General features: G+C 33.7%; 2 long non-coding RNA genes across 2 annotated transcripts in view; one reads left to right on the forward strand and one right to left on the reverse strand.

The window, feature by feature from the left end:
* The window catches only part of LOC119877437, a 60457-nt gene extending 45618 nt beyond the window's left edge, over positions 1 to 14839 (forward strand). The window contains exon 3 of the long non-coding RNA XR_005377150.1: positions 14630 to 14839. This is a non-coding gene — a long non-coding RNA (uncharacterized LOC119877437). The remainder of the gene's footprint in view (positions 1 to 14629) is intronic.
* Positions 1 to 26717, reverse strand: part of LOC106557598 — a 96109-nt gene that overhangs the window by 26532 nt on the left and 42860 nt on the right. The window lies entirely within an intron of this gene.

A 26717-nucleotide genomic window follows, 5' to 3' on the forward strand; every position in this document is an offset into this window, starting at 1 on the left:
CTGTACTAGGTGTGTTTTAACATGAGTTTGTGACAATTTGTCATTTTATATTACTATTTCATATAAAGGCACAATTCCAGTTTTTACATCAATGCTAGCTAGCAGTTTTCTTTGTAGACTGAATATATCATATGAACCATAACTGAAACAAACTTCACTATGCCCATGTTGCAATTTCAAGGTGAAAAGAATAACAGGTTTTAACAAGATGGATCTTTCTCCAAAGACCTTTATATTTCAAGTGTTGTTCAATTTTTTCATTTGTCATAAAACAAAATATACCACTGTGATATGCTTTATGCCTTCTAATATCTTGAGGCAAACTGGCTGACAAATGTATTATTCTCTCATAAAGAAGAGGAGCCCTGGATGTTATGATGTTTGCAGCTGCATTACCCATGCTGGACCAAACTGCTGCTTTTGTTCATGCCATCTTAACTGCTATAGAAATAGTGTGTGAGGTTCAAACTATAATGCCAACTTCATAATGCTATTTTGTTCTTTCTGCAAAGATTCACTGTCTTATATTAAATATGCCCATAAATCTCTCAGTAATTGTATATTATTTTTCTGTTCCCTTTACAGTTTACACATTGCATTCAACTTTGAGTTTATTCAGCTTTGTACAGTGCTATGGCAGGTTTATGGGATGTTGTAAAGCTGAGAAAAGTAAGGCAATTATTGTTAAGCCTTTGTAAGCTATTTGAGAAAGACATTTGCTGTGAACAGGGCATAAGGATCAATTCTACTGGGTACAGATTTACTCAGATTTTTAGTTAAACACTTTCTAAAGGAGTATTACTATGAACATTTTTAAAAATTGAAAACTACTTGAAAACTGGGAGTTTTTCCATTAAAGTAGCAACTAAGGGCTATGAGATATGTAAGTGATAAAAATAACATGAATGAAAAAAGTTGTTTTTTTTTTCATCTCGGGTAAGTGAACTGAAAAGATATTTTAAAAGAATTATATAAAAGAAAATTACAATCAAGTATCTGCAAGATTTCTATGAAGTGAAAATCTTTATAGACTAGACAATTTGAATATTAGTATTTTTCATCAACTAACTCTATAGAAGAGTTGTAGGTATTGAAGAGTAGCAGAATATTCTACACTGAGCTATGATTATAGATGTTCAGGATGTACCACTCCAAAATATTGCCACTTTGGCATATTGATTATTTTGAGCTGTAGGCACTTTAAAAGCTGCAAATACTAGGAAAGGCTTTCTCTGAACTCTTCTTAGCTGCCTAAAGATACATCTTCCCAGAGGAACTCAGTTGTCATAGATTCCCTCCCTGGGTGTTTCATTAACCAGGAAAAATTGACTTTCATCACCGAGGAGGAAAGTAGAAATTGGCATCACACCCAGACAGACTTTGTCACAAACTATCATAACCTCCCAACTATTCTTCTCAGAGCCCACTGATCTTTCCTAGAAATGATTTACTTTCCCCTAGGAGACCTACCTTCCTTCTCCCCTTTCCCTATTAACATGCTATTTAATCCCAAATCCTAAAGCTCTCTCTTTGAGAATTATTCAGTTTTCCTAGGCATCCCTCATGTGTAGATGAGGTTTACATAGCAAATTTGTTTTCCTCTTGTAAATTATCTTTATTACAAGGAGTTTCGGGTAAGAACTCAAAAGAGTAGAGGATAAATCATTTTTCCTTTCCTACACTCTGTGGTCATTGTGATAGGTAGGAGCTTCAGAACCCAGATATCTACCTATTTATGATATGTAAAAATGCACAACATAAATTGATTAAATACACACATACATGCACATATGTAATATCAATTATTTTAAAAAGATTAAATTCATAAACTTTGTTAAATGCTACAGTATGTATAGGGGTAAAAAAAAATCAGGCATTCACACAAAGATACCTGAGTTCAAACTTTAGCACTGCCATTTACTTGTGTCACTGATATGGAGATCAAATGAGATCAAAATAAAGCCCTTGGCTTACTGTCTTAATGATTTATAAATTCTACAATGGATTGTGTTATCACTCTTCAGTGTATTATTTTCAAAGGACTAATGATAACCTTAATTATAGATAAGGAATTCTTTTGTCCACACTATTATTTTTCTAGATCTGAAGATCTTTTTTGTTTTCCTCAGGAGGACATTCCTTAATGGATTTAGGATCATTAATGAGAAAGTAATATTATGTCTTATAAATATTTAATGCCAAGACTGTATCATTTAATTTTATCAGAGACTTCCTTTAATCCATTTTTTCTAGAAAAATACCTACATGGTCTTTCTCAGTTTATCTGTTACCCCTATACTACATGAATTACTTTTCTTTCATTTTTAAAAATATGAATATAATTAGTGCATGATGTTACAATAGTTCCAGGCGTATAACAAAGTGACCCAACATCTCTTTGTGTTATGCTATGCTTTCCATAGGTATAGTTACCATCTGTCACCAGGCAACACTATTATAGTTCTACTGACCATACTGCCAATGCTGAATCTTCATTCCTCAACCTTAAGCCTGTACCTTCAACCCCCTCACCCATTTTGCCCATCTTCACAGTCCCCTCCTTCTGGCAGCCATTAGTTTGTTCTCTATGTTTCTAAGTCTGATTCTGCTTTTGGTTTGTTTATTCATTTGGGTGGGTATTTTGTTTGTTTGTTTGTCTGTTTTTAGGATTCTACATATGTGTGAAATCATATATGCTAGAATTCTAAATGTAAGAATGACCACTTTTATTTCTTAAAAAAAAAAAACAAATCTATAAAGAAAATATTGGCCTGTCAGATCTTGGCTGCTCTGATAATGTCGAATGACTAAATTGGACTTTAAAGTTTTATTTTCTGATTTAGGGGATCCTGGGTGGCTCAGCGGTTTAGCGCCTGCCTTTGGCCCAGGGCATGATCCTGGAGTCCCAGGATGGAGTCCCACGTTGGGCTCCCGGCATGGAGCCTGCTTCTCCCTCCTCCTGTGTCTCTGCCTGTCTCTCTCTCTCTATGTCTATCATGAATAAATAAATAAATAAATCTTAAAAAAATAAAATAAAGTTTTATTTTCTGATTTATAGGTTGACATTGGCAGTATTTTGGGTCAGATATAAGTCAGTCCATCAACCAGAAGCATGATTTCCCTGCTATCTTTTATATTTTTCTAAATCCTGTCCTCAGAGCTCTTATAATTTTTTTTTAATTATACCTGGAAGTACACATTCAGTAAATAGCTATTGGGTGACTGAATGAATGCTTGTTGCAACTCTCTTTGCTCACCTGTAGTTAATGGTTCTGTGCAGCAAGTAAATTCTTTCCAAAAGGTAAACCATTACCTTTCTACCTCCAGGCCTGACTATCTATGTGCACAAACACACACAGATAAATACTACTGGCCCTATATAAAGAATATGAATTTTTACATTGGCAAATTACTTATTAAAAATTATTGAATAAATTAGCAAAACCCACTGATTCGGGGCTTAATGAGACTATTTTTATCTAAATAATATTGATCATGAAAAATAGCACTTTCCTTTGAAAGTTATTACAAATAATTTAAAAAATAGCTATTGCAGTGAATAAATGAGAGTTCCATTTTATTTATTTATTTATTTATTTATTTGATTTATTTATTTAAAATATTTTATTTATTTATCCATGAGAGAGATACACACACACACACAGAGGCAGAGACATAGGCAGAGAGAGAAGCAGGCTCCATGCCGGAAGCCCAATGTGGGACTTGATCCTGGGACTATGGCATCATGCCCTGAGTCAAAGGCAGATGTTCAACCACTGAGCCACCCAGGCGTCCGAGAGTTACATTTTATATAAGCATATATTCTAAACTAATTATACAGACCGCAGAAGAAGTTTATACATAAGTGAGCAATTTGTAGTTCTTCAAACATTATCTTCTCATAACCTCATGTTTTAGCCTATGATGCAGCTCTCGCCTATCAGATTGCCTCCTCTTCTCAGAAACCAGAAAAGAATAATCACTACTTCATCAAAGTTTCTCCTAATGTTTCTAGTTAGGTTTAAGTGTTTATCCATTAATGTACTTGGCATCTCTTTCTCTGAGTAGAACTTGAGCTCATCAAGAACCAAAATCATGTTCTATTGGTTATTTCTGATGCCTACATAAAGTCTGGAAATAGTTATTACTTAATGGATGTTTATAGAATGAAAGACTAATGCCTGAGAATAACTTCTGTCTCACTCTAAATTGTGAGCTGAACTATCAAGAGTAAAGCTAATTTTCTAATTTTTCTGATTTGGACATTATCCAGAGCTCATCCAACATTCCTGCTCTAGGGCTTATTAGATTATCTGCCAAGTCAAGACCTTCATCTCAGAGCCTGGATCCCTTGATGTTTTCAGTGATCACTCAACACCAAGGACTTCAAGTCAACATCCAATTCCTTACTTCTTGCATTACTCTGGATGTTCTCACAAGATTCATCACCTGATGATGGATGTTCTCACAAGATTCATCATTATAGCTCTCCCTTCCAATGTGTCTTGTCTTCCATCTTTTCTTAAAAGATTTTAACACTGGATGTTCTCACAAGATTCATCATTATAGCTCTACCTTCCAATGTGTCTTGTCTTCCATCTTTTCTTAAAAGATTTTATTTATTCATTTATTTGAGAGAGGGAGAAACAAAGTTAGGGGAGGGGCAAGGGGGGAGGAAGGGAGAGAATCCCAAGCTGACTGCACTTGCACAGACCTGATGCAGGGCTTAATCTCAGGACCCTGAGATCATGACCTGATCTGAAATAAAGATTCAGATGCTTAACCAACTGAGCCACCATACGCCCTTGTCTTCCATCTTAAAAACAAAATCTCCATTGCATTATTTTATTTACCATTAATTTGTCACAAATATTTTGATTACTAACTTTGAGCTAACTTGTATATCTGTTCTTCCATTTCCATTACTGTTGTGATTTCCCTGGTTAAGCCTTTGTATTTATACTATTGTGCTATCTCTAATTTTTCCTCTTTCTCCTCCTCCCTCTTCTTTTCAGCATGATTCATTATAGTAAAAAAAGCTAGTCTCCTCAAGTTCTTCATTCATATCCTTAAATGATGCCACATTGCTCTCCAGAATTTGTCAAAATTCTTCAGATTAGATAGCAATTTTGTCATTGATTCAGTCATACTTATTTATCCAAATACCTCCTGATTCTCTCCCTACTTTTTGTTCCTGCCAGAACAGAGCCCTTACTAATTTGTAAATGTACCTTGTTCATTTTCATGTCTGCTTTTTGGTAAAATGTCTGCTACTGACTCATTATATTGTTTTCTCTTACTATGGCTGCTTTCCTCAGTGTTTGTTTTCCTAGTAGGGCATTCCTCAATTATTCTATTTTGTGTTAGTTCCGGGCCTGGATTCCTCCTCACTGTTCAAAAGAGTTTATTCAATGCTTATTAATTTCTGGCACATTGTGAAGAATTGATGTATAAATATATGCTATCTTACTCCCTACTATTGAATTTTGCTATGACATGTGCTCCCAAATAAACAGAAACAAGGTGTCATGGCATCAAGGATGAGGGGAACAGCTACTTTCTGTACCATTTATCTCCTGTGTAGCTTGTGTTTTTTGGAAAGAAAGATAAGCTTCTTTGTTTTCTGTATAGCACCTGGCACATTGTAGTAACATAGAATTTTAATAAAAGTGTGTTAATTTGGATTTTGTTTAATGCCTATTTTAATGGTCAACCTTAAAAAATCACATTGTAAATGATGACCAGGATGTTGATATATTCCCAACCGTTTTTAAAATGAATTTCAACAGGGAAATTCAAGAGTACTAATTCAAAAAATGGTTCAATTTGCCTTTGAAATGGAATTTCATGCTTACCAGTGAGCATGAGAATGTCTTACATATCAAACAATATAACACCTGCACAGGCTAAAATAAGCTGAAACATTACTTGGCTTTTCTCATTCTTAGCCATTCTTTCCACATCCCAACCTACATTTAGCTAGCTCAGTTACAGCCACTGATAGTGCTCAAACATTGCCTGAAGCAGAAATGCTGACAAAGGTTTAATAGTTCAAAGAACTTCATTTTTAAGGTGCAAGAATTTAAGAGCAAGAAGTACCAGAAATTAACAAAGAAATTAGTGTAAAAATATATTTGATTACTTATTAGATGTCAAAAATTATTTAATTGGAAACTGTAAGTCACATTTAGGTAGACTGCATGTACCAACAGGATCTTTTACACCCCCGCCTCTTTTTTTTTTCCTCTTTAAAGACTTTTATTTTATAGTGGACCAGAGGGATCTATTGAGTTAAACTATATTAACAACGATACACACAATAATACAAGTTATGCTATATTGATATGATATTTCATTTCTTACTAGAATGTAGGCTCCTTGAGGCAGGTATTTTGTCTAATTCACTGTTGTGTATTCAAAATTTAAAATAATCATGGCATAAAATAGATAATAAATGTTTCTGGAATGAGTTAATGGATATTTTATATGGTTTTGTAAAGAAAAAGGTGGTATTATAAAGGAGTAAATGTGGGCTCATTTTGTTCAATAATTAAATGCAGTGAAAATCAGAATTGTTTTAGATTCAGCTAGCTTATTTGCTGTTTTTCAAATGTTTTGCATTAGCAAAACCTTTAATGAGTTTGACCTCAAGGAGTTTTTCTTTAATCCATATGTTTCTGATTCCCATAGAGTTAGCTGTTACCAAAACTATTTTAATGATTTATTTGAGTTCCAAGAAGCCTTTTGAAAAGTTTCATTAGGGAACTCTTTATGTCTGACTTTTAAAAATAAAAATACTTCATTTTTCTTAACAATTTTTACTGTATCCTCAAAAACCTATAACTATTCTGAGATTCTCTATTTTTATGGTGGTCCTACATTTTTATTTCCAAAGTCATTAGAGCAAAAATGTTTTTATATTAGTTATATGAACAAATAAACTCTCTGTAATGTCTGTATTCTGCATTTCTAATGAGAATATTGCAATAATTTGTAATAGCTTAGTGTCTTACAATTTAACCATAGCATTTATCTTATTAAGTATATGCTTATTAATCTTATAAATGACATGCTCCTTGAGTTACTACATGGAGTTGAAGTTCTCAGTTTGGCTTAGGAATGGATTTTGGGTTTATATATGTAAGAGTTGAGAAGAAACAGGAGAAAAAGAGAAAGAAATCAAGAGGATAATAGATATAGTTATTCCCTTTCCCAACCACATTTGAATTCACCATGTCACTAATAAATGCATTTTTGTTTCTGTGAGAGTGTTTAAAATTCAAAGATCATCTTCTTTATCATCAGTAAAATGAATATATTTAGTTCAGTAAGATTAATATTAAAAAATAATTATATAAATATACACACCCCTCCATTAGACAGTTCAAGTACCAAAATTTTATTTATGTATTTAGTTTTTTAAAATATTTTATTTATTTATTTATGATAGAGAGAAAGAGAGGCAGAGACACAGGCAGAGGAAGGAGCAGGCTCCATGCAGGGAGCCAGATGTGGGACTCGATCCCAGGACCCCAGGATAACGCCCTAGGTCAAAGGCAGGCGCTAACCACTGAGCCACCCAGGAATCCCCTGTATTTAGTTTTTAAAAATATTCATCATATCCTTGTAGTGTGGCGGGGCTTAGGGAGGTGGGGGAGTATATGCTTTTACTTTCTGTGAATTGAAAAACTTTCTGATGTGTGTGATTGCATTATGATTTAGGTATATTTAATCAAATACTCTAACTAAATGCTAAAAGGAGGGAATCAGGGATCCCTGGGTGGCGCAGCGGTTTGGCGCCTGCCTTTGGCCCGGGGCGCGATCCTGGAGACCCGGGATCGAATCCCACATCAGGCTCCCTGCATGGAGCCTGCTTCTCCCTCTGCCTGTGTCTCTGCCTCTCTGTCTCTCTCTGTGTGACTATCATGAATAAATAAATAAAATCTTTAAAAAAAAAATAAAATAAAAGGAGGGAATCAGCCTCCATCTTTTGCTTGTTTTTATAGCTCACACACTTTAAAGAATATTGTTCTCTATGATATTTCAGTTTCTCAATAAAAGAAAGTTTAATTTCACTGAGATTTTTTAAATAGATGAATAAAATAGATTGTGCTTCTATGATATTCTTATATTTTTCTATCCTAATACTATTTATAAAATAGAGTATTAAATTTATTAAATTGATAATCGCATAAACTAAACTAAATAAAATGACAAAAAAGTACAAATAGCAAGCAGTCATGTTACAATATGAAGAAACTCCTGTTTTGAAGTATTTTCTTTTGAAAATAAACAAACTCTGGTGTAAACAAATGAAAATGAAAACACAATAATCTAAAAATCTTTGGGATGCAGCAAAAGCTATTCTCAGAGGGAAGTTCATAGAGATAAATGCCTACCTCAAGAAGCAAAAAAAAAAAAAAAAAAAAAAGGCAAAGAAAGAAAAATCTCAGAGAAAGAATCTAACCTCTGCCTAAAGGAGCTAAAAAGAGAAGAACAAACAAAATCCAAAATTAGTAGAAGGAAGGAAATACAAAGATTAGAGCAGGAAAAAAAGGAAATAATAACTTCAAAAAAGAATTAAAAATGAATAGATAAAAATCCAAACAGATCAATGTAACTAGGAGCTAGCTGATTCTTTGAAAAGATCGACAAAATTGATAAACCAGTAGCCAGACTTATAGAAGAAAAAGAAGAAAAAAAAAAAGACTCAAATAAACAAAACCAGAACAAAAGAGGATAAATAACAACCACACCACAGAAATACAAAGGATCGTAAGAGAATATATGAAAAATTATATGCCAACAAATTGGACAGCCTAGAAGAAATGGATATATTTGTAGAAATATATAACTTCCTAAAACTGAATTAGAAAGAAATAGTATATTTGAACAGACTGATTACACAATGAAATTGAACCAATAATCAAAAAACTCCCAACAAACAAAAATCCAGGACCAGATAGCTTCACTGGTGGATTCCACCAAACATTTAAGAATTAATACCTATTCTTCTCAAACTATTCCAAAAAAGTGAAGAGGAAGGAAATTTTCTGAATTCATTTTATCAGGACAGCATTATCTTGATACCAAAACCAGACAAAGACACTACAAAAAAAGAAAAAAAAAAACTATAGACCAGTATTTCTCATGAACATATATGTATAAATCCTCAAACAAAAATCCTCAAGCCAAATCTAATAATACTTTTAAAAAGAGCTTCACCATGATCAAGTGAGCTTTACTCCTGGGATGTAAGGGTGGTTCAATATTAGCAAATCAACATGACACTTCACATTAATAGGAGAAAGGATAAAAATCATATGATCATCTCAACAGAAAAAGCATTTCAGAAGTAAAATATCCATTCATTATAAAAACTCTCAAGATAGTAGGTTTAGAGGGAATATACCTCAAAATAATAAAGTCCATATGGGAAAGCCCAAAGCTAACATCATACTCAATGGTGAAAAACTGAGAGCTTTTCCTCTAATGTCAGGAACAAGAGAAGGATGTCTATTCTCACCACTTGTATTCAATACAGTTCTATAAGTCCTAGCCAAAGCAATCAGACAAGAAAAAAGAAAAAAAAAAAAAAAAGGCATCCAAGCTGGTATGGAAGAAGTAAAGCTTTCACTGTTTATAAATGTATAGAAAATCCTAAATACTCCATGAAAAAACTATTAGAACTAATAAATGAATTTGATAAGGTTGTAGGATAGAAAATCAATATACAAAAATCCACTGCATTTCTATACACTAATAATGAAGTAGAAAGAGAAATTAAGAAAACAATCCCATTTACAATTGTACCAAAAGTAATGAAATACCTAGGAATAAACTTAACCAAGGAGGTAAAAACTTGTATTCTAAAACTATAAAACATTGTTGAAAGAAATTGCAGGCAATACAAACAAAAGGAAAGATATTCCATACTCATGGATTGGGAGAACCAATATTGTTAAAATGCCCATACCACCCAAAGCAATCTACAGATTTCATGCAATCCCTATCCGAATATCAACAATATTTTTCACAGAAGTAGAACAAATAATGCTAAAATATTTATGAAACCACAAATATTCTGAATAGCCAAAGCAGTATTGAAAAAGTAGAACACAGCTGGAGATATCACAATTGCAGCTTTTAAGATACACTCCAAAGCTGTAGTAATCAAAACATTATGGTACTGGTACAAAAATAGACACATAGATCTATAGACCAGAACAGAGAGCCCCAAAACAAACCCATGAGTATATGATCAACTCTGATCAACTAATCTACAACAAAGGTGGCAAGAATATGCAATGGGGAAAACCTGCCTCTTCAACAAATGGCACTGGGAAAATTGGGCAGTACATATTAAAGAATGAAACTGGACCACTTTCTCACACCATACACAAAAACAAACTCAACATGAATTAACGACTAGAAATAACTAGCTAGACTCTTCTCAGGCAATTCTATTTTCAGGTAGAAAAATACTACCAGGGTTGGTGCAACAAATATGATAACCATCTGTTTTGTTCCTACAGATAAATTAGATTGTCAGAATTTAGCAAAGCCATGTGCTTTTCCCCCTCCAAAGAGATATGTATAACTTTTGCTCTGAAAAAGTAATTTTATTAATAATAAAACATTTAATAATTGCTGAATACTTACTATGTGCCAAGCATTATTCTAAGCTCTTTACACATAGTATCTCATCTAATAACTAAACAACCCTATGAGGGAGACATTGCTATTTTTTGTGTGTGTGTTTTATTTGGGATGCAGTTGAGAAGGATTTTAAGCTCTCAATCCTAGAAATAGCACCAAATAGAAGCCAAATACAGTAGAGCTCTTGTTAAGTTTCAAAAAAGTGAATAAAATCATCTGAAACTCCTATTTCAACAGTTAAATCCTGCTGTCCTTCAAATTTTAAGAAATAATGGTATGCACTGAAGCTAGATCTTGTTTGTTTGTTTCCTTAAAGTTATGGTCCTCCCAGTTAAGTTTTGGCCATAACTTTTCCCAAAAGAATGGTGTGTTAGTCCATGTGGGCTGTTATAACAAAGTATCATAGACCAAGTAGCTTATAAAGAACAGATTTTTTTTTTTTTTCTCAGAATTCTGGAGGCTGAAGTCCAAGATCAGAGTTCCAACATGGTTGCCTTCAGGGAGGGCCCTCTCTCTGGTTTATAGCACCTTTTCCCACTGTGTCCTCACATGGTGGAAGGGGCTGGGAGTCTCTCTAACTTCTTTTATAAGACAGTAATCCCATTCATGAGGACTCTACTCTTATGATTCAAGCACCTCTCAAAGGCCATACCATTCCCTTTGTGGGTTAGGATTTAAACATATAAATTTCAGGAGTACATGAACATTCAAACCATAGCAAAAGGGGAAAATTTTCTTTTTGTCTTAATATACTTAAATTTTAATTTCAAACTACAGGTGTTTTATTACTAATATTAGAAAATGTGAAATTATTAAAAGGATAGGCTAAAAATCACCCAGTGTTATAGAGCTGCATTTCTGTTTATCTGAAATATTCTTTAATACATACTCATTTAATGCAGGACCTAGAACATTGTGGTTCTGGGACAGATAGATGATAGATAGATAGATAGATAGATAGATAGATAGATAGATAGATAGATAGATAGATAATAGACCAACTTCAGATATTAGTGGTTCCTTTATCCTCAAGCACATACAAAATTTTTGTGAGATGAAGATCAATAACACATTGATTAGTAAGGAAAGCAGACTGGTTACTCACTAAAACTTTTCTGTCTCTTTCTTTCTCTTTCTTTCTCTCTCTCTCTCACATACACAGACATATAGAAAACCACAGTAGCATTCAAGGCAAAATTTACCAAAGATTTTGAAGAGTTACAAAAAGAGTTTACATGATTAAATGTACCCAAACAAGTAAAAAATTTCCATTATCATTTCTATCTTTGTCACCCACCAGCAGACATTCCTTACTTTCCCCTTCACTCATGCCTAGCACTGGCTTTTCTCCCTTATTGGCGCACTTGGTCTAGGAATATGCATTTGTTTGCCTTGTATCTGCGTAGCTACCTCCTTGTGCCCCAGCTCCTAATGTGCATCATAAAACCACTGTGCTTCTCAACTAAGAATCCTATAGTAAACAGATTTCTTCTTGTTAGAAAGCAATATAGATATCACTCTTTTCTTGAATAGAGTATGTTGAGGAGCTGTCACCTGTACTTAACAATTCATCAGTGTATTTCCTCTAAATTCCTTATATCTAGCTCTTTCTGACTTTCTGTCATTTGTTGGTAATGCATTAGCAGCTGTTAAGCACAGGATGAACCATAGATGGTCCCAGGAATCTCACGTCCTCCTGTTATATTGTCTCAGGCCCGAGTTATGTAGTCCTGGGCATGCCAGTTGCCTCTCAGAGTTTAAGCCTTCAGATGGTAAAATATACAGATGGCTTACATAGTGTCTTACTGTTTTCCAGTCTAAAGTTCTCCCTCTTTTTCAGTCTCTCCAATGAATACATACGTGCAACTTTGAAGTTACCTGAACAAAGATTTCAACATTTTCATTTTGGTGCAAGTCTAATGGAAATGTATAAATAATAACTCATGTAACTTATAATGCATAAATATGCTGGCGGCACGGACAGAAAATGATTAAAGTTGAAGCTGAGTTCTGAATCTAATTATTGTACCCTTCTTTTGGTGGCAGTAATATCTGTCTGTAAAGTTAGAGTGTAATTTGGAAGCAAAAAAAGAAATGAAACATGTGAACATGTTTTTAGGGGAAAAAGTGTTTTATATTTTTGTGCAATGATTAAACCTCCAAAAATTGCTATCTCAGTGAATCTTGCTTGAAAAAAGCAATATACTAAGAGTTGTAGGATTTTATGCAATCATGAAAAAATGGAATGCTTCCCTACTTAGAGTGTAAGAGAAAGATTAACAAAACTATATAACAAGTGTCTGAAACACTGTGATGTCTTAATATTTCCTAATTGTGACTGAATGAACCATTTGATTTTCTCCCATAAAGTTATATTCAAGGAAAACTTTACGTAAAAGAAAATGCTCTGGCTATGCAATAAAGTCTGTGTTTTTTTGTTATCTTGTTTTGAATACTGTTTAATAGCAAGAATAACCAGAAAAAAATTACCCAACAACTAAATGAAGTGTCTAAGAAGCAATATTCTATTTTCCTTTAACTGAGTGACAATAATTCTTTATAATAGAACATTCTATACTGCAAATGTAATGATACAATAAACATTACTGGAAGCTGGTAACATTTACAACTTATGAAGGACAAATGTATTTTAACAATGAGCATTATATTATAACTTTATCAATTATGTAGGGTGCAGGTTATTTCTGACAGTGTCCTTTAGTTAAGTGTCAATTGAAAATACAGGGGTCATTTTATTTGTACATGTTAAATTGTTCAACCACTGACTGTTTCGTGAAAAAATTAAACACCTTTTCATAAGACAAACATCAACTTAGAACAATTATTGAAAGCATTAGGAGACAATGCTAATGTATTTCATGCTTCAAAGGCTACAGCTGCCAAAAATTCATAGCAATCAATCAACATCTTTTCTGCTGTATTTCATATCTTAAACAACCCACCATGCGTAATAATTATGAGTAGGTTTTCTATTTTTAGATAAAATTCGTGAGTATATTGATTAACCTCATTGTTCCTTTGTGACTGTCTCATATGAGCCAAAATGTTAAAGCTATTATAATCTGTTTTTTATTTATAGAAAAAAATTAAAACTTACCCTAGACAATTTAATACAATTCATTGCTTGTGAATAGAATTACCTTTTTGTGAGTGCTTTTATAATCTGCAACTCAGAATTAGAGAACTGAACAAGAAATGCAAATAGATAAAGAATTTATTTTTCACAGCTGACACATTTTGCTCTGAATTCTAAAATGCATTTTGGTGGTCATTGAGTCTTCTGCAGGGAAAAGGTATCTCTGTGAGAGAAGCATCTCAGTTCATTGGAATAAGTAGATAGAAGGTCAGGTCATAGCTCTTCAGCTATTCATAGGACTGACTTCTTAATCTCAAATGCAAAAGTGATAGGCACTGTAAATCAGAATCCTCAAGGAAAGAAAGGAAAACAGACCAAACCTACCTTGGATTTTGCCTCCATTTTGAAAGTCTTCCTTCTAGTGTTCTCTTTCTCTTACCCATCATCACAGCTACATTATAATGAAATCACTTAAATAAACATCAGGATAATGACACCAGAGTATGATGCAACCACAACCTAACTTTCTAAAATAAATGGTTAGAGAATGATTCCTAATTCAGAAGTTTCAAACTGACATTCTTGAACCAAATAATGACACATAGATGTATTGGATTTGGTCTAGACAGTATTTTAAAAGGGTATTTAGTAAGTTAACAATATATAAAAGTTGGAGTAATTTATAGAAAACAACTGTATTTTTCAGTTTTTCTTGAGAAAATAATTAGAATGTCTGACCACCTTGATTTCACATTACACAAGGCGATAGCTGAGAAATGGAATCCCTTTCCCCTCCTGGAAACCTTTAGATGACTTCCTTAAGGCACATTGATTCCTATAAATACTGATCACTTTTATCACATTTATTTGCAGGTGTTTTTTTCCTAACTGCTGCCAGCTTCTTAAAAGAAGAAAAAATGTATCTTTTGCAGTGTTCGGTACAGGCCTCATGCATTGAAGAAACCTAGTAAATCCCCTGTGCTTCCTAATATGTATGAAATAATTAATCAGTAAAAAACACTGTTAGTATATCACTAAGTATAATAGGATTCTAATGTAAAAGAGTTTTCAAAGGATAATAAATTGAAGCATGTTGAAAACATTTATTTATAAGAATCTTCCTGTAATTTATTTTAAAATTTGAAGAGAACTTAGTTACAGGGTGGTACAGTAGTTTTGAAATTCAGTTATCCTTTATCAGAGAACATTGTCCAAATGGAAACTAATGTGCACAGCAGATATACACAGAAGAGCTTCACCCTGTTGAAGCATGGATGAATGGTCCAAGGCCCCTCAGCAAAGCCTGCTCCTTGGCCATAATTCTCTTTAAAAACATCACTTAAGGTTCTGTGGATCAGTTTGGAACCCAATAATCCTGTCAGGTTTCCATCATTTGAGAAATGAGGAAATGATATTCAGTGAGATAATGGTTTTGCCCATTTTCAGCAGACCCAGGATTATTAGCTCTATTGTGAGACATATATGGGGACTGAAAAAGTGTGTCAGACACCCTTTCCTGCCTACACAGAAAATGAAAGTAAAAGGGGGAATGTATGAAAAATAACCATATAAACAAGCGCTAGACAGCTAAGAATTACTCTAAAAATGTCTTTAAAAACAAAGGCAAATATAAGAAATCCTGCTAATGTAGTGTTTCTAGACTGCTATGTTTAGTCTGAATTACAGAAACACTGTTTTATGATTGCATATTCTACAACAGAATATCTCAACCTCAACATTATTGACATTTGGGGCTGGATAATTCTTTTTTATATGGAGATGTCCTGTATGTTCTAGTTTAGCAGGATCCCTCACTTCTACCCACTAGATTCTAATGGAATAATCCAAGTAGCATAATTGTCGCCAGTAGAGAACCACTACTCTGTATTACTATTTATAGATGCTAATTCTTGGTAAAAAAAGATGTCTACATGCACCCTCCAAATCCAATTGTAAGATAAATTATTTTTTTCAGAATACTTGGAATTATTTTGAAACAACCAATAAGATTTTTAGTATTAGTTCCTTTGTATAGGATTTAAAGCAATGGTATTTTTATATTTATTAGTAAAACAGAGCCTAGAACTGGACAGTTAAGTCATTACTGGTGTGTTCCATGCCCTGTGAGAAATGAAGTGTTAAGGAGAGAGGTCTTAGCCTAAGGATGTGCTGGGCTGGGGTTGTTTAGGCCTGATTGGAATCTTTCTATACAAGGCTAACAGTAGATGTTAGATAATTGGTATCCTAAACATTCTTGGCCAGCATTCCAAGACTTTCAGTGAGTCTTTGAGATTCAGAATGTCTACTCTGACCTACCTAAACTTGATTACAGTTTTCTATGTGTTTAAAAAAACAAAAAACTAAAACTAAAACCAAAATGTCTTAACAACTTCGTATCATTCATTATATATAAGGCAAGGTTCTAAGTATTATCCATATATTAACTCTAATCCTCACAGACAGACAATGAGTTAATTGTTATGACTATCTCAATTTTAGTCTTGGAGAAATTGTATAATATGATCATAATTAGTTTTAGTTATTCAGATTTTAATAATTGACAGACACTTTCTTAAAAATAAAACTGTAGCTTTAAGGAAAACAACTGATATTAACTGCTGATAGAATATAAGCTTTTATGTGAAAATAAGACATTCAGAACACTTCTATCAGCCACTGTGAGCTGAGACTTTTTGGTAAGATTGGTGGTGATAGTAGCAAATGTGATTTTTAATATTATTTATTCAAATGTGTCAGTATGTGGAGATCTGCATAACTCAGTGAGCCAGTATATCCAGATGACTAATGTGTAATGTCACAGAGTCATTTGTGGACAAGAGAAACTTTCAATATTCAAAATAAGAGATTTGAATGTATATAATAGGTATAAAAAGTTCATTGATCTAGTTTCAAAATCCATATTTCAATTTTAAATTTCCCTGATCTTAAAAACACAACAAAAACAAAGTACCACTTGTTGAGTGTTGGTTTAGCACCAAAGAAAAATATCCACAACTATCTGGGAAATCTCCACAACTATCTGAAAAATCTATTAAAATACTCCTCTCCTTTCCTTTTTTTAAAAAAAAATTATTTTAATTTAGTTAACCTACAGTATTACATTCGTTTCAGGTGTACAAATGTAGTGATTCAACAACTTTGTATGTTGCTCAGTGCTCATCAAGATAAATGTACTTTTGGGATGCCAGGGTGGCTCAGCGGTTGAACATCTGCCTTCTGCTCAGGGCATGACCCCAGGATCTGGGATCGAGTCCCACATTGTGCTCTCTGCGAGGAGCCTGCTTCTCCCTCTACCTATGTCTCTGCCTCTCTCTGTGTGTCTCATGAATAAATAAATAAATCTTTGTTTTATAAAAAAGATAAATATACTTTTAATTCTCTATACCTACTTCACTCACTGCTCCTCTCACCTCCCTTCTAGTAACCATCTATTTGTCCTCTTATAGTTAAGAGTTTGTTTTGGAGGGGGAAAAAATCCTGTTTTTTTTATGTGACTCACTCTTTTTTTCCCTTTATTCACTTGTTTTGTTTCTTAAATCCCACATATGAATGGAATCATATGGCATTTCTCTTTCTCTGACTGATGTATCTCACTTGGCATTATACTCTCTAGATCTATCCATGTTGCAAATGGTAAGATTTCATTCTTTTTTATGGCTGAACAATATTCCTCTGTGTGTGTGTGCATCACATCTTCTTTTCCATTTGTCTACCAATGGACTCTTGCTTCCATAATGTGTTTATCGTAAATAATAATGCTGCAGTAAACACAGGAGTCCATATATCGTTTCAAATTAGTGTCTTTGTATTCTTTCAGTAAATACACAGGAGAGTGATTACTGGATCATAGGGTATTTCTATTTTTAGTTTTTTGAAGAACCTCCATATACAGTTTTCCACAGTGGGTAGACCAGTTTGCTACCACCATCAGTGCACGAGAATTCTTGGGTACACCAGTTTGCATTACCACCATCAGTGCACAAGAGTTCTTTCTTCTCTACATCCTCACCAACACGTTTTTTTTGTGTTTTTTATTGCAGCCATTCTGACGGGTATGAGGCTTTATCTCACTGTAGTTTTTTTTTTTAATTTTTATTTATTATTTATGATAGTCACAGAGAGAGAGAGAGGCAGAGACATAGGCAGAGGGAGAAGCAGGCTCCATGCACTGGGAGCCCGACGTGGGATTCGATCCCAGGTCTCCAGGATCGTGCCCAGGGCCAAAGGCAGGCGCCAAACCGCTGCGCCACCCAGGGATCCCTCACTGTAGTTTTGATTGGCTTTTCCTGATGACTAGTGATGTTGAAGATCTTTTCATGTGTCTATTGGCCATCTGGATATCTTCGTTGGAGAAATGTTCATTTATGTCTTCCGTCCATTTGTTAATTGAATTATTTGTTTTTTGCTGTTGAATTGTATCTATTCCTTATGTATTTTGAATACTAACCCTTTATCAGATATGTCATTTGCAAATATTTTCTCTCATTCAATAGGTTGTCTTTTAGTTTTGTTGATTGCTTCCTTAGCTGTGCAAAAGCTTTTTATCTTGAAGTAGTCCCAATAGGTCAGTTTTGCTTGCTTGCATTTGTTTATTTATTTATTTAGCCTCGGGAGACATATCTAGAAAAATGTTGCTGTGGGCAATGTCAGAGAAATTACTTCCCAACTCTCTCCTAGCAATTTTATGGCTTCAGATCACGCAATAGGTGTTTATTCTATTTTGAGTTTATTTTTGTGTGAGGTGTGATAAAGTGGTCCAGTTTCATTCTTTTGCCCCTGGCTGTCCGGTTTTCCCAGCACCATTTGTTGAAGAGAGACTGTCTTTTCCCCAGTGCATATTCTTGCCTCTTTTTTGAAGACTAATTGACCATATAATCCTGGGTTTGTTTCTGAGCTTTCTATCCTATTGTATTGATTTATGTGTCCATTTATGTGCCAGTATCATACTGTTTTGATTACTACAGCTTTGTAGTATAACTTGAAATCTGAAATTGTGATGCCTCCAGCTTTTTTATTTTTTTATTTTTTTTTCATTTTCAAGATTGCTTCGGCTATTTGTGGTCTTTGTGGTTCCATTCAAACTTCAGAATTGCTAATTCTAGTTTTGTGAATATTCTTCTCCTTTCCAACCACAGGTATGTAATTCAGTTTTCTTTCTATGCTTCAACTAAAGCAATATGTAACAAAGGATTCAGTTCAAGCAGGTGCTAGAATACAACTCTCTTCTATTAAGCCATGTGTAAAACAATGCTACTCTTCTTACAAATTTAGGAGGGTTAATATTTTTCACAATAAATGTTATTGATGTGAACAAGTAATGGGTTTATTATTGTTATTTTAAAACAAATTTCTTAATAAATTAGTATCTCATTTTCTATTTTTTATTATAGTAAATATAAATAGATACAACCTATATAAAAATTTGGAGGGGAGATGTTCCTTGCTCATTTAAGGCCAATGCTTTAAATCATATTTCTCTTTATGCTTATTATTGTTACTTTATGTTATTTATTTTTACTTTTTAAACAAAAATTTCTATATTTTTGGAAAGTTTTATTATTTTTATACTTGAAAATGTCACACTCCAGGTACAGGTATAAAGGGAACAGTGAAAAATGTAGCTCATGTCTCTAGCAAGAAATTAGCAAGATTATTGAGAAAGTGGAGCTGCATAGCCAATTTCAAAATAAATTCCTAAGAAGTTCGTCTTTTCTCTGTGAGAAAACAATTAAATGTGCTGAACCCATTTGTTTCTAATGAGTAGCTTTCTCATGTGGAAATATGCAGTCTGGAGCTTTTCATTTATTTTAAATATTTGGCATATAAGACTATATTCTATAGTGAATCAAATACATACACATGATATTTTTGTGTATCTCTTTCTCTCTCTCTCTCTCTCTCTCTCTCTATATATATATATATATATATATATATAACGTAAATATAACCAATACATATGTGTATATATGTGGGTTTTAACCTGTACACTTTGCATTGCATTATGAGATTTACACAGCAGCAGTAGCAGGAGATCTATATTCTTTCCATATACATCAGTGTCACCTTTTTGTAGAGGTAAATCAAACTCTTTAATTCTGAGCGCTTCTAGTGCCAATCTCTGATCTTCTAGCCTGCTGCAGGCTGACTGATAACAGGCTTTGCCACCTTAATAACTAATTTATCTTTAGCAGAAGGAAAATTGCATTGAATTCCCTTTAAAATTGTATCAGGACTTGGAAGGCCCTGATTTTTTGAACCATACTTGGGGGAAAAAAATGAAAATAAACTAGTCCAGCCATAAAAAATATAAATGATGCACACTTTTAAGGGATTTTTAAAAGACTTGATGATTTCTAGTAGTTTTTGGTTTTTCATTTAAAATATTCTAAAATACTGAATGACTTATTTTTATAGAGCATTGATTTAAAATATCTAAAAATACTGTGATTTAGCATCTCAAACAGCTCATATTTATTTCTCACATGAGGGCTCCTGACTAATCTTCATTATATTAAAGCTTCATTTCCATATTTCAAAGAATGTACTTGAGCATTGTCAAATGGCAATTAAGTTTTGATGGCTTTTAAATATCTAATTTAACTTGAATGCTTAAATATTTTATGCTATCTATAGGGACTTACATATGATGGCTATGATGAAGTTCTTTCTCAGGTTGAATGATTTAATTTAGCTTTAAAATGTAGCAAAAGCAAAATTTAATAAGGCTTAGTTTACTTAACTTTTTCTTCTTTGAGACGGAAAGAGAGAGAGCAAGCATGCGAGTTGGGGGAAAGGGCAGAGGAAGAGGGAGAGAGAATCCCAAGCAAGCTCTGTCTCAACTCCAAGCGCAGATCCCAACATGGGACTCAATCTCACAATCCTGAGATCATGACCTGAGTTGAAACCAAGTGTCGGACACTAAACCGACTGAGTCACCCAGGTTTCCCTTACTTTATTTAACTTTTAAAGCTAAAGTAAAAACAAAAGAGAGCTTTACATATTAAACTGACATTGTATTTAAGTAGCTTAATTTTTATCATATATGATTACATTGCTAAGGTTTTTTTTGCATTTTTTTTTCTTAATTTGGCTCTCATTTTACTTAGCATTCAATGTACAGACTTCTGAAAAATTGGGAATATGCCTTTTTTTACATAAATGTTACTGTATATCACTTGTCTATAAGAAATATTTATTTAATACTTATCATGTACCAGTTATAGTGCTATATACTTATGATTCAATGACATAGATTAAAAACTTAAAGGAAAAAAATAAAAATTTAAAAAAAATAAAAATTTAAGGGAGAAGTTGACTTTTAACAAGTAAGATCACAAACAATTGTATAGCTTCAATCTCCAGTGAATGTTGTAAAAGAAAAAAAAAAAAAAACACAGTGATATAATGGATATAATTTGGTGGTCTCTGTTTCAAGAAGTTAGGGATGACCTTACAGAAGAATCATAGTTTATATCGCTATCAGAAAGGTAAAGAGGGGATCCCTGGGTGGAGCAGCGGTTTGGCGCCTGTCTTTGGCCCAGGGCGCGATCCTGAAGACCCGGGATCGAAACGCACGTCGGGCTCCCGGTGCATGGAGCCTGCTTCTCCCTCTGCCTGTGTCTCTGCCTCTCTCTCTCTCTCTCTCTGTGACTATCATAAATAAATAAAAATTAAAAAAAAAAAGAAAGGTAAAGAGTTACTCATATGAAGAGGAGGAACATGTACTATTCAGATGCAAATGAGAAATAGCTGCACACTTTCAAAAACAGGAAGAATTCTAGTATGCTGGAGTGTCATGAAGACAAAGGAGGTATACTCACAGCTTTGAAGGATGTGGTAAAGATTTTGGATATTCTTCTAAGTCCATGGGAAATTATTGAAGATTTTTAAGCAGGGGAGTGATGTGATAAGATTTCTACTGTATTGAATAAAAAAGTCTTCCTGCCTGCTACATGAAAAATGGAATAGGATATAGCAGTAGTGAAAGTTGGCAAACAAATCAGGAGGCTCTTTTAGTACTTCAAAGTAGAACATGGAGGTGATAAAAGTCAACAGTGAACTTTGTAATAGTAGTGATAGGACTGCCTGATGGCTGTAAGGGGAGATGGAGGGATCAAGGTTGTCACAGGTTTCTCTTTTAAGCCACTGATGGTGCTTTCTTGGAGATATCCAATCTCTGATCTTCTTTAGAGAATGATTAAGAGTTTGATGTGGACATATTTTGCTTGTGAATGAAACCTGGGGTGAAATCTAGAGGAAACTCACATCAGTAATTTGATGTATGAGAGAAATTTCAGAAAGGAAGCCTGAATCATATGTATGTTAGTACCATAGCGTATAGATGTGAGTCCCTACGATACCTGAAGGAAATGAGATCGTCTGGGGTGAAATGTAGGGTAGATGATAGGATACTAACATTTAGAATCAAGCTGAAAATACTCTAGGAATTCTTTAACTCTCTCTACCTTTTAGTATCTAATTCATGAATATGAACAAAGGATCATTCAATTTACAAGAGTTGAGAAAAGATTATATGAATCTCTTTCCAATGAATATCGTAAGGCAAAAAGAGTTAACTTTCCAAGTGAAATTTGATAGAATTTACCTATAAAAGCATCTGGGGCTAGAGATTTATTTCTTGAAAAAATATTTCACTGTTACATCAACTGATTTAAAGCTCATTGGTCTATCCACTTCCTTTAGTTCTTTTGCACTGAATTTGGATGTTTATTTCTAAGGCATTATCCATTTCAGGCAGTTGTTTACATATATTGGTATATAGTTGTTTGTGTTATGTTTCTACTGTTTTGTGTAGTATCTATTGCTTCTTTATTTATCTTTATTGATTCTTCTATTAGTTGTAATAGAGTCTTTATAAATTTCCTGGGCTTTTCCATAAATATGTCATATATTATCTGACATTACTGACATTTGTTTTTCTCTTTCTTAATCTTATATGTTTTATTTTGTTAATTTTAAGATATTTTTATGGTACTGGCTCAGACCTTCTGGAATAGAGGCAGAAACAGTAGATGTGGTAATTCATATCTGAATTTAAAAGATAGATTTCAAATTGTCACCTCTGAGTACAATCTTTGCAGTTAGCTTTGGCAAATACCCTTTATCATCTTAAGGAACTACCTTTTTATTTCAACTGGTAAGGTGGGTACTTATTTCTACATCTCTGGAAATAATTGCATGCCACTTATTCCCACTAGGGAAATCTCCAGGGAACCACAAAAATAGGGTCTTTTGGTTGGAATTGCTCATGTGTTGTTTGATACATTTTGATTCTTATTACTTTTAGGTAATATATTTTTTTCCTCTTAATGTTTGTATTATTTTCTTTTTGTTATGTGATTTTTTTCTATTATATATTTATGTGTGGATTTATTCTAGTTATGCACTTTGATGCTTAATGATCCCTCTCTCTCTGCTACTCAACTTTCTTCACTCCTGAAGCAGCAATAATATTAACACCTGAGTTAGAGGGACTCCTATGCTGGGCCACACACTTTAAAAGTCGCCACTATAGATATATCTCCTGGGGCATTTAACATGGAATGTGGCTTCTAGTAAAAAGTTTATATTGAATATCTGAGAAAGTACCAGTGACTATCTTGGGAAGCTTAATTGCTTTACTAAAGAAACTCCTAAATTTAAGAAGTAAAATTTGCTTCTTTTTTTTTTTTTTTTTTTTAGGATTTTATTTATTTATTCATGAGAGACACAGAGAGAGGCAGAGACACAGGCAGAGGGAGAAGCAGGCTCCATGCAGGGAGCCCGATATGGGACTTGATCCCAGGACTCCAGGATCACGCCCTGAGCTAAAGGCAGATACTCAACCGTTTAGCCACCCAGGCGTCCCTAAAATTTACTTCTTAACAAAACCTTCCCCTCTATGTTTAGCCTTTTTGTTTTCTGGGATCCCAAAGACATCTGAATGCAATTAACCTATAAGAACAGTAAACTGTACAAGACTATCTTTTCTTGAATGACTAGTTTAGCATTTTTAAGGTGTCTGGTATGGCCGGAAAATGTTCTAGGAACATTTTCTCAATTATTATCAGCTATAATTTCTGTAAATATCAGTCAGTAGTGAATTATAGTAGTTTTAGGTTTGTGGTTTCTGTTTCCATTTTCAGTTTTTCTTCTTCTCCTTATCTATTTTGCATTCTCTCTTTCAAGGATTTTTCAGTTTGGGTCCACTATAACTTCTTTGTTATTTTTTTCTTCTCTAGCATGATTATAGATTGATTTAAGATTTTAAATGCTCTTTATACAACTTAGGTGAATTGGAGCAGAAGGAGAATCTATAGCATGTGCATAATTCTCCTGACATCTTTTAACCCTAGGACTTCCTCAAAATGCCTGATTTCCCGTGCAGATAATGATGCATTAGGTCTGGAGTGGGGTTCAGATATCTGCCTTTTGTTAAACTTTCTAAGGTATTTTTGTGAAAAAGCATATTTGGGCAACATGACTGTAATAAACAAAAGTCCAGTTCAAATCAGGAAACTTGGGTTTCAGTTCTAGTTCAGTCACTTAAAGCAAGCCACTTATCATCTTTGACTTTTTCTGTAGAAGGTGATGCCTACCACTACTCATTGTCATTGTGACAAATAAAATTGATAATGCCCGTGAAGCAAATATAATGTTCCTGACTGTTAATGTCCTATGAGTTCCTTCTTTTTCCTGAGTTACCCAGATAAAGAGAAAGAATCCATTCAGGGAAGCACATAGAAATAGTGCTGGTATGGGAACACTTGATCACAGGTCTTTTATAATGTTTCCCTTCCATTGTCACCTAGAAAACATAATTATATGTGGTTATGTTAATTTTCCCTGGTTTTATCTAGTATTTTCTGGGTCATATACTGCATTCACTTGGATTTTCCGTAATTCTGATACGTGATGAGGACTCCATTGCTGTGCTGTGAACCACATCTGTCATGCAGCCTAATACCACACCCATCATGTTTAGACTTGCAGAGGGGAAGGCAGGTTCAAAAGCCTTGGAAATGGAAAACACCAAAACCCAAGAGAGACTGAAGTACACAGGCTCCAACTGTAAATTAACTTTATTTTTAAAATTTAATTTAATTTTATATCTTTATTTTATTTTAATAGTAAGCCAGAGGGAAAATTAAGGTTTCACTTTAAAAATAAGATTTTGAAAAGGTTCTGATTTTTACTTCTCACAGGTTTTTTTTTTTAATAATCCATGCTACTTACCACTATTCTTTTTTTCTAATCTCTCCAATGCTTATTATAAATCTTAAATTTTCATAAATAAGTTTTTTAAGTTTATCATGCATAGGTATTCTGGTCACTATAGGAATTGAATATTTGGGGCAGCCCCAGTGGCCCAACAGTTTAGCTCTGCCTTCAGCCCAGGACCTGATCCTGGAGAGCCGGAATCGAGTCCTGCGTCGGGCTCCCTGCATGGAGCCTGCTTCTCCCTCTGCCTGTGTCTCTGCCTCTCTCTGTGTCTCTCATGAATAAATAAATAAAATCTTAAAAATATATATATATATAATTGTGCCTACCTCAGCAATCTGAATATACAGGAATGACATCCATAAATTATACTGTAGCTTTATTCCTCTGGCATTTAGGCTCAGTAACTATGTTAACCATCACTTAACTCTATATTCATATAATTAAATATCAATTCTAAATTGATTAACTTGGAACTTTTGTAGATCACAAGTGAGTAATTCTATTTTAGTCTCTCTTTTGTGAAACAAACCTTTTAATTCACTTTAAAAATCACTAAACCCGTTAATGATATTCATTTGCAATATCTCACAAATATGCACTTGTAGAGATAATGTATTTTCTGGTGTTTTCTTTTTAATTTTAATTAATAGCTAAGCATATAATCAAGTACTGAGTATAAGGCCTCTGTAATAGTTGCTATGAAAAATTCAAGTTTGAAAAAAGGATTACTTAGAGTACTCTAATTAAAAGCTAATGAAGATTAAAACATTCTTAATTCCAATTTTCAATCTATTTGAAGGTCATCCTCCCTCAGAGTGAAGTTGAATAAATAGTAAAATCAAGCTGCCATTTTTAACAGTGGAGTCATTAAGTAGCAGAGCAAAACAAAGCAACAGACAAAATTTTAAAGACACTGAAGTAGCTTCTAGTCTCTGAAAAGTGAAAAAAAATTAGACTGAATTTCTATGTTGGAGGTATGATAAACATATTTTTTATTTTTATGAGTAATTACATTGTATGCAAACTTTTTTTTTCCAAAGCATAAGTCAGTCCAAGCTATGGACATAATTATGTTAACCATGCTCATACATGAATTTAAAATGTAACTCCAGGAGGGTGTTTTCTGGAGTTAAAATTTCAAATTAATTTATGTTATGTGAAAAAATAAATTATATACAGGTCGAAAATTTTTCAAAGTAGTTTCTCTACCAATATTTATACATCCTTATGTACTAAAAATGCATTGATGTATTTAATAAATTCAAAAATATGAGTGCTTACTCTGTAAAGAGATATGTTTTTGCTTACATTGTAAATTAAAGACTGTAAATTAATGTATTCTCCTATCCATTTATGTAATACCAGTTAGAACCCATGCATCATTCTATGTAGAGGCCACTTGGCTTGAGCAATAGAAACCTGAGCAAGGCAGGCGATCTCCTAGTGATCACCCAGCTGACACAACTGACCCACCTAGAAATACCCATAGGCTCTAACTGACCCATTACAACCAGGCACCGTTCCTAAAGTTACCAGAAAAAGAAAAATTCCCTATGTCCCCATACACTCTCACTCTGCCTTATAACCCAGGGCTCCTCACCACCACCTTGTCACAGTGTCTTCTTTTCTGTCCTGCCCACAGCCCCCTGATGGTATATATATTCAATGAAGTTCCAACTCCTGTTCTGCCTTGGGTGAATTCTATCACTGCCCCTGC

The sequence above is a fragment of the Canis lupus genome, chromosome 23 (genome assembly GCF_011100685.1).
Source record: "Canis lupus familiaris isolate Mischka breed German Shepherd chromosome 23, alternate assembly UU_Cfam_GSD_1.0, whole genome shotgun sequence".
Taxonomy (NCBI): domain Eukaryota; kingdom Metazoa; phylum Chordata; class Mammalia; order Carnivora; family Canidae; genus Canis; species Canis lupus.